Source organism: Mercenaria mercenaria, chromosome 2 (genome assembly GCF_021730395.1).
Source record: "Mercenaria mercenaria strain notata chromosome 2, MADL_Memer_1, whole genome shotgun sequence".
In the NCBI taxonomy this organism is placed as follows: domain Eukaryota; kingdom Metazoa; phylum Mollusca; class Bivalvia; order Venerida; family Veneridae; genus Mercenaria; species Mercenaria mercenaria.
In genome coordinates this window covers 52,327,067-52,342,867 of record NC_069362.1, presented here as the reverse complement: position 1 = coordinate 52,342,867, position 15,801 = coordinate 52,327,067, and the positions used below count along the sequence as shown (strand labels likewise).

Below are 15,801 nucleotides of genomic sequence, written 5' to 3'. Positions count from 1 at the left end.
AACGACCAGTCAATTGCTTCCCCGCATACTTTCTTGATATTAAATAGTATGGGCAATCAAACAGAAGTTTAAAAAATTTTGATTTGCACCAAAAAAAAAATAACATGATTAAAGTTACAAAAAGAAAGAAACATATATCTGGTTTTATCAAATCAAGAAAATAACAAGTCGGTTTCCCCGGGGAAAGAACTGACTGGGGGAAAAACTGGGCTGTTACACCGGCATATAACCAATCTGTATTGTTGAGATATATTAAAATCTGGTTCTGCTATAATATCATTTCGATTCTAATATGTCCTTTTGATATGTAAACAAGTAGATGAAAAGGGAAGCACTATTTCATGTCACAAAATACAGTCGGGCCATGTGATGTTAATGTATAACTGTGTTTTAACAGTGTTTAAATACACGAAGTCAAATGTAGGAATAAGTTAGGAGTGCCTAGAAATCTAGTATTCTAGGCGCCTAATAATCAATACAGTGTGTGAGAATTAAGTGTAACTTCTGTTATACCATTTCAGTTCTGGCAAACTTTTGTATAAAATACAATAGTAGATCAAATGTGACAGCATTATTTCTCGGCACCTGTATGGTGCCAGAAAAATTATGTTGATGTGACATCAATATTGTTTTAATGGAAACATGCATGGACGAGTTCTCCGGATGGACCACTGCAACTTACAGCTCTATACCAAATTTATGTAATTTTTTTGGCTTTTATAAAAAAAACCCACTGAGGCCCTGGTATAAAGCATTTGTGAAACCTCAAATGCCGTACAATCTTTACAAGCTTGAAGCTTCAACAGGAGGGTCATAGTGGCCCTAAGCCACTCACCTAAAACTGACTATCTGACCTTGAATATATATATATATATATATATATGTGACATACAGAATCATAAATAGTAGGAGCTGGATTTAGTATAACAAGGGGCATGATGGCCTGCTATCGCCTACCGGAGTACCATTGCTCAAAATGATATGATCATGTTTTGACATAGAGCAGTAGGCATACACATTAAATATATCAGGTTTTAACATTTTTCTTGTCAACAGACACTTTTGACTAGTCAGGGCCAATTTCCCCTTCCAAGATTTGTGGGTCCTAGCTCCAAATGCTCATATGTGGACTAACATGACTATTCCTTACCCTGGAAGACCACTTTAATGACTTTTAAAAACCAATTCATTTAGATGCTGCTGTGAATTTATTCGTTTCTTAAAATAATGGGAGGTATTAATTGTCATAATTTCAGTCAAGTATTATCTTCAATGATTGTCCAAACCATCTGTTGACAATAAATGAAATTTAGATCAGTATCTTCATTAGACTTTACGGAGATATAGACCCATTTATAAATTTGAACTTATAGGGAGGTAATTTGTAATAAATCGTCCAGATGTTATCTACCCATTGTCTCAGTCCAGTATTGACAATGATGAATTTCAATAAGTCCTTATTTAAGTACTTACTGATATAATCCATTGTGATTAAAATCAGGGAGGTAATCAGAATAAAAATAGCTCTGGAACCTACGATTGAAATCTGACAGATTCGTCATGGAATCCAAGATGTAGTGTGTTGAAGATATTTGGAAGTTTTGTAATTCAAATATCAGACCATAAAGAAGTCTCTATATTGGCTGCAAAAGGCCCAAAATAGCAAAATTTTTTGGACCTTTTAAGGGGCAAAAAAACTCTGAACCCATGATGGAGAATCTGGCCAGTTCAAGAAAGGACACCATGATCTTATGGTGGATACAAGTGTGTGCAAGTTGGGTTTTTTTAAAAATAAAATCATAAAGAAGCAGCTGTGCTATTGTGCAGGACAAAGGTCAAAATAGCTAATTTTCGGCCCGTTCTGGGGGCCCGTAACTCTTAAACCCATGATAGGATCTGGCTGGTTCAAGAAAGGAACCAAGATTTTATGGTGATATAAGTTTTGTGCAAGTCTGATTAAATTCAAATCATAAATGAAGCTGCTATTGTGCAGACAAGGTCAAAATAGCTAATTCTGGCCCTTTCAGGGGCCATAACTCTGAAACCCATAATGGATCTGGCCAGTTCAAGAATAGGTAACCGAGTCTTTGGTGATACAAGTTGTTGTGCAAGGTTGGTTAAAATAAAATTATAAATGAAACCAATATGTTGCAAGACAAGAAATTTTTGACGCCAGGCACGGATACACGGACGAAGGTTAATCACAAAAGTTCACCTTGTCACTATGTGACAGTTGAGATAAAAACATAAAACAGGTCAAGTATCTCCTTTTGAACAAATTTGAGAGATACCTAAAAGGATGCTTCAGACCAAATTTAATGAAGATCTGCCAAAATATCATTTAAAGATATTTCTATTTTAAGCTAGTGTCCCCTTCAAGGGTTTAAGTGCCTCCATGAGGAAATTTAACAGAGGGTTTTTATAAGAATGTTACAGACCAAGTTCGATAAGGATCCATCAAGGGGTTCATGAGAAAAGTCATACAAAGGTTTTCTATACTTGGCTCTAGTGGCCCCTATAATGGGGCAAGCGCCTCCTTTTGAATAAAATTGGAAGAAGACCTTAAAATAGTGCTACAGACTTAAGCTTGATGAAGGCTTTTTATTTTTAGCTCTAGTGGGTCCTAAAGGAGGCCAAGCACCCCCATCTGAACATAGTTGAGAGAAAACCTTACAACGATGCAACAGACCAATTTTGATGGAGATCCATCAAGCAGTTCACAAGAAGAAGTCATTTAAAGGTTTTCTATTTTTAACTCTATAGTGGCCTTAAAAGAACATTTGTACCAAGGAACAAAGCGAGGCCCTTAAAATGAAGGCTACAACACTGTTTGATGAAGAACTTCCATTCAAGTAAGTTCAATGAATGAAATGAAGTACATAAAAATTAAATTACACCCCCCCCTCAACAAAACAATCTCGTCCCCCCCCCCCCCCCCCCCCCCCCTTCAAATCCCCCCCCCCTCCACCCCCCCCCCCCCCCCCCCCACCGTCCCCCCCCTGCCCCCCCCCCCCCCCCCCCCCCCCCCCCCCCCCCCCCCCCCCCCCCCCTCCCCCCCCGCCCCCCCCCCCGCCCTCCCCCCTCCCGCCCTCATTGAAAAGACATGAGAGAGGACTTGCCTGGGGTGCCACCAGACTGACTTGGTTGATTCTGACCAGTAGTTTAGAAATGTAACTTAAGGACGATGCACAATGGACAGTGAACGCCAGACAATCCACCTGTACTAATAGCTCACCTTGAGCCGAGCTAATAAAAACCATAGAGGCTTGAAAAGTAACTTAGTCAAAGAACCTTACGAAACAAAGAACACTACTAAACTAATTTTTGTAAATATGTAAAAATATTTTTCTCCTGTATAATTATATAAAATATAGACATTTCCTTTAAACTCTGACTCAAATAAATGTCAATCCAGCAAAGAAGCATAATAAACAAATCAGTTCAATCCATCAGAAAATAGTAATTTAGCACCACCACAGGGCTACAATTTGCTTAAACTTTTAAACACTCCCAACTTTCAATTTAAATCTTCTTTAAACTAGAAGATGCTTTTGTAGAAAAGCGCATGTCTCCCCCACTGCATGGCTGTATAGGCAAGAAGTCAATAGGGACAGGAGTGAAATTCAAAGAGACACTGACGATTGGCTGCAATAGGGATCATCTACTTGGCATGTCAATTTCATCACCACTAAGTTTCAATCATTCTGGGCCTTGTGGTTCTATGTTATGAATTAGAAAACAGTTTTCATGTCAGGCCCCTGTGACCTTGAACACTCTTTAAACAAGTGCCCGTAATCAGTAGGAGTCTATCTACTCTGCATTGTCAGTATTCCTTCTAAGTTTCAACATTCTGGGTCAAGGGCTCTCAGGTTATTGATTGATGGAGTTTTCTATGTTTCAGGCGCTCTGTGACCTTGACCTTAGCTCAAGTGACCAAAAAAAAAAGATTATGGTCCTTACTCTTTAAAGTCCTATATCTATGAAGTTTGAAGGTTCTGGGTCATAGTGGTCTCAAGGTTATTGATCAGAACTCTTTGCCATTCTTCTGGTTCCTGTTGACCTTGACTTTTGATCAATGTGAACCCCCAAAATAAGGCATTAGGGGTATGTACTCTTACATGTTAAATCTCTTTGAAGTTCAACATTTCGGGATCAAGTGGAGTTCTGTAGTTATTGGTTCATCTTCTCTGTAAGCCTATCTTCCTATGAAGTTTTGAAGGGCGGTAGGTCAAATGGTTCTCAAAGTTATTGATCGAAAAAATGAAGAGGTAACGGACAGATGGCCCTGTGACCATGACCTTTCATGGACGCCCCCCCCCCCCCCCCCCTCCCCCCAACAAAAACACTAGGGAGTCACCATTCTGTCAGTCCTATCACCCTATGAAGTTTGAAGGTTCTAGGTCAATGGTCTCAGTTATTGACAGGAAATGGATTTCCGAGTTCGGCCCCTTTGTGACCTTGACCTTTTAAAGAGTGACCCCCCAAAATCAATAGGGGTCATCTACTCGCATGTCCAATACCTATGAAGTTTCAACCATTCTGGGTCAAGTGGTTCTCAAGTCTACTGAATCAATCTTTTCCATTATCACAACTGCAATAGATCTGGTGGTCATATACATTCTATTTAAGTTTTATAATGTCTGCTGAAGAATGGTAACCTCTGATATATTAAAATGTGATATAAGAAAGGTTTGCTGAGTAAAAGATCATTCCTTTTGTGTTACTGCAGCAATCTTTCCCAGTTTCAAACTTGTCCTTTTTAGCTCACCAGAGCACAAAGTGCTCAAGGTGAGCTATTGTGACCGGTCATTGTCCGGCATCCGTCGGCGTCCGTCGTGGCATCAACATATGCTTGTGAACATACTCAAGAGGCCACATTTGTGGCCCCCCAATCTTTATGAAATGAGTCAGATGTTTAGTCTTGTATGGGATCTCTAGGTCAGGTTCGGAAACTGGGTCATGTTGGTGTCAAAATTGGTCGACGCAGATCAAAGGAAATGTTCGTGAACACTTAGAGGCACATTTGTGACCCATCTTATGTAACTTGGTCAGATGATTGTCTTGATGATCCCTAGGTCAGGTTTGAAATGGGTCATGTTGGGTCATACTAGGTTCAGTAGGCCCAGATAAAGGAAAAGCTAGTGCAACACTCTAAGAGCCACATTTTGACCCAATCTTTTGAAACCTGGTTCAGAATGTTTGTCTGATGATTCTAGGTCAATGAAACTTTGTATGTGGGGTCCATAAAACTGGCAGGTAGGCCAGATCAAAGGAAAAGCTTGTGAATCACTCTAGATGCCCATTTGTGACCTAATCTTCATGAACTTGGTCAGAATGTTTGGACTTAATGGTCTTTAGTCAAGTTCGAAACTGGTTCATGCGGAGTCAAAAAATCAGGTAGTAGGCCAGATCAAAGGAAAAGACTAGTGAACATTCTATAGGCCACAGTTGGTGACTCAGTTTTATGAAACCTGGTCAGAATGTTTGTTCTTGATGAGCTCTAGGGTCAAGTTTTAATCTGAGTTATTTAGGGTCAAAAATAAGGTCACATGGTCAGATCAAAGGAAAAGTTTGTGAACACTCAGTTGTGACTCAACCTTTATGAAACTTGGCCAGAATGTTTGTCTGGATGATCTCTAGGTTAAATTTGAAACTGGCTCATGTGGGGTAAAAAACTAGGTCAGTAGGCCAGATCAACTCCAGTGAGCGATATATAGGGCCATTATGGCCCTCTTGTTTATGATACAGCCTTGTAATTTAGTTGACATGTACAGTTTTGCACATTGATCTTAAAACTGACTTTAAGTGACCATGAATGTGACCTACTGACCTACTTTCTAATATTTTAGCATCAGTTTGCCATTATAAACGTGTGGCTCATAATTATTACTCAGGTGAGCGATTCAGGGTCATCATGACCCTCTTGTTTTTTTTAATCTTTGTTTTACAAACCACCAGGATCCAACCAGGCTGTAGAAGGAGGAAAAAAAATCAAAAAAAAAAAAATCAAGAATTCTAATTTTTTTTTTCAATCAGGGTTTATTTTTATCCATCTTGTACATGCATGTTTGTCTCAATGTTATGTATAGTACTTGGTTTTTAAACATGCTTCATGTAGCAGTATGCACAAATGTATGCTTCAATGTATAAAAATGCTTATGTACTGTCAGCACTAACATTGTATATCAATAAACTGCATGTATGTAGAATGCTCTATGTGCTCTTTTAGAAGTAGTATGTTGCCCTTAAAGGTGGTCAGTCACATTTAAACAACATTTAATGACATTTTTTACTTTTTAGCTCACCTGTCACATAGTGACAAGGTGAGCTTTTGTGATCACGCAGCGTCCGTCGTCCGTCCGTCCGTAAACTTTTGCTTGTGACCACTCTAGAGGTCACATTTTTTGTGGGATCTTTATGAAAGTTGGTCAGAATGTTCATCTTGATGATATCTAGGTCAAGTTCGAAACTGGGTCACGTGCCTTCAAAAACTAGGTCAGTAGGTCTAAAAATAGAAAAACCTTGTGACCTCTTTAGAGGCCATATATTTCACAAGATCTTCATGAAAATTGGTCAGAACGTTCACCTTGATGATATCTAGGTCAAGATCGAAACTGGGTCACATGGGGTCAAAAACTAGGTCAGTAGGTCTAAAAATAGAAAAACCTTGTGACCTCTCTAGAGGCCATATTTTTCATGAGATCTTCATGAATATTGGACAGAATGTTCACCTTGATGATATGTAGGTCAATTTCGAAACTGGGTCACGTGGGGTCAAAAACTAGGTCATTAGGTCTAAAAATAGAAAAACCTTGTGACCTCCATAGAGGCCATATTTCTCAATGGATCTTCATGAAAATTGGTCAGAATGTTCATCTTGATGATATCTAGGTCAGATTCGTAACTGGGTCATGTGCGGTCAAAAACTAGGTCAGTAGATCTAAAAATAGAAAAACCTTGTGACCTGTCTAGAGGCCATATTTTTCATGAGACCTTCATGAATGTTGGTCAGAATGTTCACCTTGATGATATCTAGGTCAAATTCGAAACTGGGTCACGTGCTGTCAAAAACTAGGTCAGTAGGTCTAAAAATAGAAAAACCTTGTGACCTCTAGAGGCCATATTTTTCATGAGATCTTCATGAATATTGGTCAGAATGTTCACCTTGATGATATCTAGGTCAAGTTTGAAACTGGGTGACGTGGGGTCAAAAACTAGGTCAGTAGGTCTAAAAATAGAAAAACCTTGTGACCTCTCTAGAGGCCATATTTCTCAATGGATCTTCATGAAAATTGGTGAGAATGTTCAGCTTGATGATATCTAGGTCAAATTCATAACTGGGTCATGTGCGGTCAAAAACTAGGTCAGTAGGTCGAAAAATAGAAAAACCTTGTGACCTCTCTAGAGGCCATATTTTTCATGAGATCTTCATGAATATTGGTCAGAATGTTCACCTTGATGATATCTAGGTCAAGTTCGAAACTGGGTCACGTGCGGTCAAAAACTAGGTCAGTAGATCTAAAAATAGAAAAACCTTGTGATCTCTCTAGAGGCCATATTTTTCATGAGATCTTCATGAATGTTGGTCAGAATGTTCACCTTGATGATATCTAGGTCAAGTTCGAAACTGGGTCACGTGCGGTCAAAAACTAGGTCAGTAGGTCTAAAAATAGAAAAAACCTTGTGACCTCTCTAGAGGCCATATTTTTCATGAGATCTTCATGAATATTGGTCAGAATGTTCACCTTGATGATATCTAGGTCAAGTTCGAAACTGGGTCACGTGGGGTCAAAAACTAGGTCATTAGATCTAAAAATAGAAAAACCTTGTGACCTCTCTAGAGGCCATATTTCTCAATGGATCTTCATGAAAATTGGTGAGAATGTTCAGCTTGATGATATCTAGGTCAAGTTCGTAACTGGGTCATGTGAGGTCAAAAACTAGGTCAGTAGGTCGAAAAATAGTAAAACCTTGTGACCTCTCTAGAGGCCATATTTTTCACGAGATCTTCATGAAAATTGGTGAGAATGTTCACCTTGATGATATCTAGGTCAAGTTTAAAAGTGGGTCACATGCCTTCAAGAACGAGGTCATTAGGTCAAATAATAGAAAAACCTTGTGACCTCTCTGGAGGCCATATTTTTGAATGGATCTTCATGAAAATTGGTCAGAATTTTTTATCTTGATGATATCTAGGTCACATGTGCTCAAAAACTAGGTCACTATGTCAAATAATAGAAATAACGACGTCATACTCAGTTCAACACTGGGTCATGTGGGGATAGGTGAGCGATTCAGGACCATCATGGTCCTCTTGTTGTATATTCTGGTAGAGAATTATTTAAGGAACAAAAAGACCGATTACATAGAGTTAGATTTCATTTGAAATGTATATTTTATTATTTTTAGCTCACATGTCACAAAGTGACAGTGTGAGCTTTTGTGATCGCGCAGCGTCCGTCGTCCGTCCGTGCGTAAACTTTTGTTTGTGACCTCATTAGAGGTCACATTTTTCATGGGATCTTTATGAAAGTTGGTCAGAATGTTCATCTTGATGATATCTAGGTCAAGTTCGAAACTGGGTCACGTGCGGTCAAAAACTAGGTCAGTAGGTCTAAAAATAGAAAAACCTTGTGACCTCTCTAGAGGCCACATTTTTCACAAGATCTTCATGAAAATTTGTCAGAATGTTCATCTTGATGATATCTAGGTCAAGTTTGAAACTGGGTCATGTGCCTTCAAAAACTAGGTCAGTAGGTCAAATAATAGAAAAACCTTGTGACCTCTCTAGAGGCCATATTTTTCATGGGATCTGTATGAAAGTTGGTCTGAATGTTCATCTTGATGATATCTAGATCAAGTTCGAAACTGGGTCAGCTGTGATCAAAAACTAGGTCATTAGGTCTAAAAATAGAAAAACCTTGTGACCTCTCTAGAGGCCATATTTTTCACAAGATCTTCATGAAAATTGGTCAGAATGTTCACCTTGATGATATCTAGGTCAAGTTTGAAACTGGGTCATGTGCCATCAAAAACTAGGTCAGTAGGTCAAATAATAGAAAAACCTTGTGACCTCTCTAGAGGCCATATTTTTCATGGGATCTGTATGAAAGTTGGTCTGAATGTTCATCTTGATGATATCTAGATCAGTTTCGAATCTGGGTCAGCTGCGGTCAAAAACTAGGTCATTAGGTCTGAAAATAGAAAAAGCTTGTGACCTCTCTAGAGGCCATACTTTTGAATGGATCTTCATGAAAATTGGTCAGAATGTTCATCTTGATGATATCTAGGTCAAGTTTGAAACTGGGTCATGTGCCGTCAATAACTAGGTCAGTAGGTCAAATAATGAATAAAAACTTGTGACCTCTCTAGAGGCCATATTTTTCATGGGATCTGTATGAAAGTTGGTCTGAATGTTCATCTTGATGATATCTAGGTCAGGTTCAAAACTGGGTCACATGAGCTCAAAAACTAGGTCACAATGTCAAATAATAGAAAAAAAACGATGTCATACTCAGTTCAAAACTGGGTCATGTTGGGACAGGTGAGCGATTCAGGACCATCATGGTCCTCTTGTTATAAAATTTTGTAATTACTCCCCTTTAATATGAAAGTATATAAAAAGCTGGGTATTTCTTTTTATTTCGATACAATGTCTAGTTTTACATTTGCATTTGATAGACATATCAACTATTGAACAATCTGAACCAAAATGGAAGTTTTATAGCTGTGTGTAGCTTCTGAATTCATTTATTTCCAATCTATCTTGGTTGCGCAACCAAGATAGGCAAAGGGAGGTAATAATAATTTTTCAAACTTGCGTTTCTAATGAATTACATCTAAATACATAATTTTTAATGCAAATATTTTACAAATATATTACAATATGTCTAATATTTATACATTTCCTTAGGCAAAGTATGTTTATCAAATTTATACTTATGATAAAATAACTCTATCTTGGTTGGGCAACCAGGATAGGAAAATGAAATTTTAAAAATACCTCCAGTGAAAATCTAATTTGTATTAAGTGTTAAGTGAACATAAATGAGTGTAAATGATCAGATGCTAAAGTTTCGAACAAATCCGTTACATGGCCAAAATCTGATTATCCACCTTTAACCCATAAGCTACCTATACGTATGTCATGATACTAGTAACAGCGTTATGGTTGGCGGTGGTTGTGTTTGCTTGTATTTTGTATGTTGTAGTGTCGTTTAATGCAAGTAAACCTAGGCTCACACTTAATCGCATTGGGTTGGTGAAGTTTTAGTTTCTTAGTATAATTTTTTCTTTTAAAAATCTTTAATTCAAGAATTACATCAAATTGTTAATATTAACTTTTGCTTTATATACAAATTTTACAAATCTATATTTTGTACTAGGTATCATCATGATCATTTCTGAAACTTCTCCCCAACCATTCCTTCAAAATTATTGTCATAAATATATATATTAACTTTGAAAAGGACACCCTGGTGTGAAGGGACCTTGGGGCTCACCATGGCTACTTGAGAAAGAACATTTGTTGTTAGTTTTCAGCGCAGGTACTGTACAGCTCTATAGTTCCATTTCAATACAAAACATTGTTCCTGGGAAAGACCAGTACTGCTTTCCATAACAGACTGCAAACTTTCATTTAAAGAGCTATAGTCCTTCAGCGAAAGAACTTTTATCACCAAAATTTATAGATTCATCATCATTTGTATTTGATATATCTTCAAGCCACACACGTGTTAAAATGATTTACCGTCACGTCAAAAAATAATATTCCAGGAAACATTTTTAGCTCGACTATTCGAAGAATAGTCTAGCTATTCTACTCACCCTGGCGTCGGTGTCGGCGTCGGCGTCACACCTTGGTTAAGTTTTTGCATGCAAGTACATACAGCCATCAATTAAAGGCATATAGCTTTGAAACTTATTTTTCCTTTTTCTAGGTCAATTACCAACCTCTCTGGGTCAAGTCCCATAACTCTGACATGTATTTTGAGCAAATTATGCCCCCTTTTGGACTTAAAAAATTGTGGTTAAAGTTTTGCGTGCAAGTACATACAGCTATTTCTAAAAGGCATATAGATTTGAAACTTATTTTTTCTTTTTCTAGATCAATTACCAACCTCACTGGGTCAAGACCCATAACTCTGACATGTATTTTGAGCAAATTATGCCCCCTTTTAGACTTAGAAAATTTTGGTTAAAGTTTTACATGCAAGTTATTATCTCCAAAACTAATGCAGATATTGATTTGAAACTTCACATGTGTCTTAGGGGTTATAAAACTAGTTGATAACAGCAAGTCCGATAACTCTGACCTTCATTTTGGCCAAATTATGCCCCCTTTTGGACTTAGAAAATTCTGGTTAAAGTTTTACATGCAAGTTATTATCTCCAAAACTAATGCAGATATTGATTTGAAACTTCACATGTGTCTTCGGGGTTATAAAACTAGTTGATAGCAGCAAGTCCCATAACTCTGACTTTCATTTTGGCCAAATTATGCCCCCTTTTGGACTTAGAAAATTCTGGTTAAAGTTTTGCGTGCAAGTACATACAGCTATTTCTAAAAGGCATATAGATTTGAAACTTATTTTTTCTTTTTCTAGATCAATTACCAACCTCACTGGGTCAAGACCCATAACTCTGACATGTATTTTGAGCAAATTATGCCCCCTTTTAGACTTAGAAAATTTTGGTTAAAGTTTTACATGCAAGTTATTATCTCCAAAACTAATGCAGATATTGATTTGAAACTTCACATGTGTCTTCAGGGTTATAAAACTAGTTGATAGCAGCAAGTCCCATAACTCTGACCTTCATTTTGGCCAAATTATGCCCCCTTTTGGACTTAGAAAATTCTGGTTAAAGGTTTGCGTGCAAGTACATACAGCTATTTCTAAAAGGCATATAGATTTGAAACTTATTTTTTCTTTTTCTAGATCAATTACCAACCTCACTGGGTCAAGTTCCATAACTCTGACATGTTTTTTGAGCAAATTTTGCCCCCTTTTAGACTTAGAAAATTTTGGTTAAAGTTTTACATGAAAGTTATTATCTCCAGAACTAATGCAGATATTGGTTTCAAACTTCACATGTGTCTTCGGGGTTATAAAACTAGTTGATAGCAGCAAGTCCCATAACTCTGACCTTCATTTTGGCCAAATTATGCCCCCTTTTGGACTTAGCAAATTCTGGTTAAAGTTTTGCGTGCAAGTACATACAGCTATTACTAAAAGGCATATAGATTTGAAACTTATTTTTTCTTTTCAAGATCAATTACTTACCTTACTGGATCAAGTTCCATAACTCTGGCATGTATTTTGGGCAAATTATGCCCCCTTTTGGACTTTGAAAATTCTGGTTAAAGTTTTACATGCGAGTTTCTATCTCCAAAACTAATGCAGATATTGAATTGAAACTTCACATGTGTCTTAGGGGTTATAAAACTAGTTGATAGCAGCAAGTCCCATAACTGATATGCATTTTGGTCAAATTATTCCCCCTTTTGAACTTAAAACTCTTTTGATATTTAACCTTTTTAGGTAATATTTTCCTGCCTCTGGGACAATATTTCGAATAGTCGAGCTTGGCTGTCTTACGGACAGCTCTTGTTACTTTTACTATCATAAATTTACCACGATATCGATATCTTTCTCGTTATGTTACTACTACATCAGGTCTATGTGACATTCCTCATTCTCAACTCGTGAGGCACATGTTCGGTTACAACATCGCCAGTCTTGCATTCATTCTTAATTTTTACAAAAGATTTCCTTTTTCTACTTTCAATTTCAACCGTAAGCTGCCAAGCGTCGTCCATTTTTGTGTATGCCGCTAGTTATGTAAAGTACAATTTGATTGGTTAAAGTAATATTAGGGTTAGGCATTGACTATTGGACTGTACAGAACGCGGTACATAACTTTTTATTTCTTGGCGAGCGCGACGCATTTTTTGCTTCCATCTGTACAAAGTACCAGCGGAGGTAATAAAAAAATCTTGTTTTTTAATTTTTTTTTTTTCTTAAAACGCCGTTTTTTGAGCGGCGGGTTTGTAAAACGAAGAATAAAAAAAATAAAGGCCTAAAGGAAATTTTTCATAGCCAGATTTTTTACTAGGAAATATACATTTTTAGCTGTAAAATTGACTTTATTGAAAATATCTTTAAAATTCCAGCTGCTTATTATTAGTTATCTCAGTCTTGTAATATAAAGCTGAAATTCACAAAAAAAAAAAATCTGATATGGTAGATAAAACAGTATTTGATAGGAAAAAAAATGTTTCTAATAAATTTAAACTTTAAAATATTTCAGTATTTTACTTACCATCTTTGGTAATTTCCTCTGTTATGTCACAAATTGAGTGGGGAAACTGCCAGTCGGATATATCTCGGTAGACTTACAACATATACATCCTTTTGTACTATGTACTTCAATCTGTCGCCTGCAGAACTGTTTAAAAGCTTCATTATTTATTTATCGACTTCAGTATTGTTTTGTTTGTCCTCGATTTTTAAAGGTGCTGCTGAAGCATAATTTTCATCAATACAGTTATTGTCACCTCTTAACAATGTGCTGCCTTTTTGTTCAGTTTTAACCTTTACTTTCTCAAAGCAGAAAAAATAGCATTGCTTTTGTAGTTGTTTTTTCTTTTATATCTATATTTTCTCTCAAAATAACACACTGAATGGTTGAGACAAAATCAAGATGAAGTTACAGGTCATTTCCATAAATTCCAAACCATTTTGTCTGTCATTAAACATGTCTGTAAGTAACAAATGAATAGAAAATTACTGCTGGCTTTTGTAATTTTTCTGTAACATTGTTTAATAACACATGTATCAGATAGTAGGCAAAAGGAATTTAATAATTGCAGATAATTTCAAGCTGCTGTTCGGTTTTGTAGCAATCTTTAAGTGTGTTCTACAATGGTCTGCTCAGTACCTGCACATTCTAATCATAAAATATTCCAAAATTATTTTTTAAAAACTAACCAGTCTTAGAGAATATTGTTTCTTTGAACAAAATTTTGTCACAAACTTTTACAGCAGTAATGCCTGTGTTGATATCTTGATGAGCATTTTATTGTATTGGATTGAATTCATTCACTTAGGTGATTAGAATTTCCCACCAGGCATCTCCATTTGGTCCTAATCAGCCGGAAGAACTGTTCATTTCATGACTTCATTTTGTCACACATGTGTAACTCCTCACTTAATTTTGAAATGTTTTGGTCTGCCACAGTATGTTTCATTATATATGTCCTCAGAATTACTAATTTTACCAGTTTTTATTATGATTTTTTTTTAATTTTAAACCCTGATCATAAAGGAACTTATTTTGATTTTTACTAATGAAAAAGTAACTATTATTCATATTAACAAAGCTGTTATAAAGTCATGAGTGTATGATTACATTTAATTATTAATCCATCTGGAATGCACACTTTTAAACACAGTTATGTCCTTTTGAAGTTTGGTTCATAAGTTTGCAACAACTTGTTTAATATAATCCAGCATTAAAAAGTTATTTTATATACTTGAGTAATCTAATATTTTTCAGTGTAACCTTAGATCATTATTATTTATCCGGCTTATATTGGAAGAATTAAAAACTAATGCTCCATGCCAGACCTAAATATTTACCATTGATCTTTGATTTCACATGGGGAAACAGATTTATGTAATCTTGTTATGCACTTTACTGAGGTTGTTTTCATTGACTTTGATCAGGTTAATTGAAAACTTGTTTTTATTTAATGTTATTCTTGTTAGTCCAATGTATCTCCTACTCTAAGTTATAGATACAACCTGTTGATCATTTATTGAAATCGGTAAATATAATCAGTTTGATTAAATGGTCAGTCATGGGTTGAGAAGAAAGGGACAAACACTGGACTTTAATTAGAAACCAGGTGTAGTAAACTTGTTGATTATTAAAGCCAAAGAAAAAAAAAATGCATTGAGAAAAATATAAGAGTTTCAAAAGGGAATGGACATCACTGTTTGTAGATTATAAGAATCTTTCACTGGTTGAAGATGCAGATGGAAATATCTGGCTTGAACGTAACTGTTTATGCGGTTACAAGGCAGTACCGAGTTACTGCAAAACAGTTACCTGAGAGCCAGATGTTTCCATGATACCTTCTAGTAGTGAAAGATGGTTTTTATACACCCGTTTGAAAAACGGGACGTATTATGGGAACGCCCTTGGCGGGCGGATGGGCAGGCGGGCGGCGTCCACAGACTTTGTTCAGAGCATATCTTCTACATGCATGGAGGGATTTTGATGAAACTTGGCACAGTTGTTCACCATCATGAGACGGAGTGTCCTGCGCAAGAACCAGGTCCCTAGGTCTAAGGTCAAGGTCACACTTAGAGGTCAAAGGATACAAGAATGAAAAATTCAAGAATGACTTTGTCTGGAGCATATCTTCTTCATGTATGGAATGATTTTGATGTAGCTTGGCACAGTTGTTCATCATCATGAGACGGAGAGTCATGCGCAAGAATCAGGTCCCTAGGTCTAAGGTCAAGGTCACACTTAGAGGTCAAAGGATACAAGAATGAAAAATTCAAGAATGACTTTGTCCGGAGCATATCTTCTTCATGCATGGAAGGATTTTGATGTAGCTTGGCATAATTGTTCACCATAATGAGAGGGAGTGTCATGCGCAAGAACCAGGTCCCTAGGTCTAAAGTCAAGGTCACACTTAGAGGTCAAAGGATACAAGAATGAAAACTTTGTCCGGAGCATATCTTCTTTATGCATGAAAGGACTTTGATGTAGCTTGGCACAATTGTT

The 15,801-nt window shown here is 36.8% G+C and overlaps 1 protein-coding gene and 1 long non-coding RNA gene across 2 annotated transcripts in view; both read left to right on the top strand.

Annotated features, from left to right (window-relative positions):
- Nucleotides 1-15,801, top strand: part of LOC123563967 (probable ATP-dependent RNA helicase DDX46) — a 128,327-nt gene that overhangs the window by 64,469 nt on the left and 48,057 nt on the right. The window lies entirely within an intron of this gene.
- LOC128555128 (uncharacterized) lies at nt 6,947-9,722 on the top strand. Its single transcript, XR_008369810.1, has 2 exons — nt 6,947-8,285; nt 9,545-9,722. It is a non-coding gene; the product is annotated as an uncharacterized LOC128555128 (long non-coding RNA).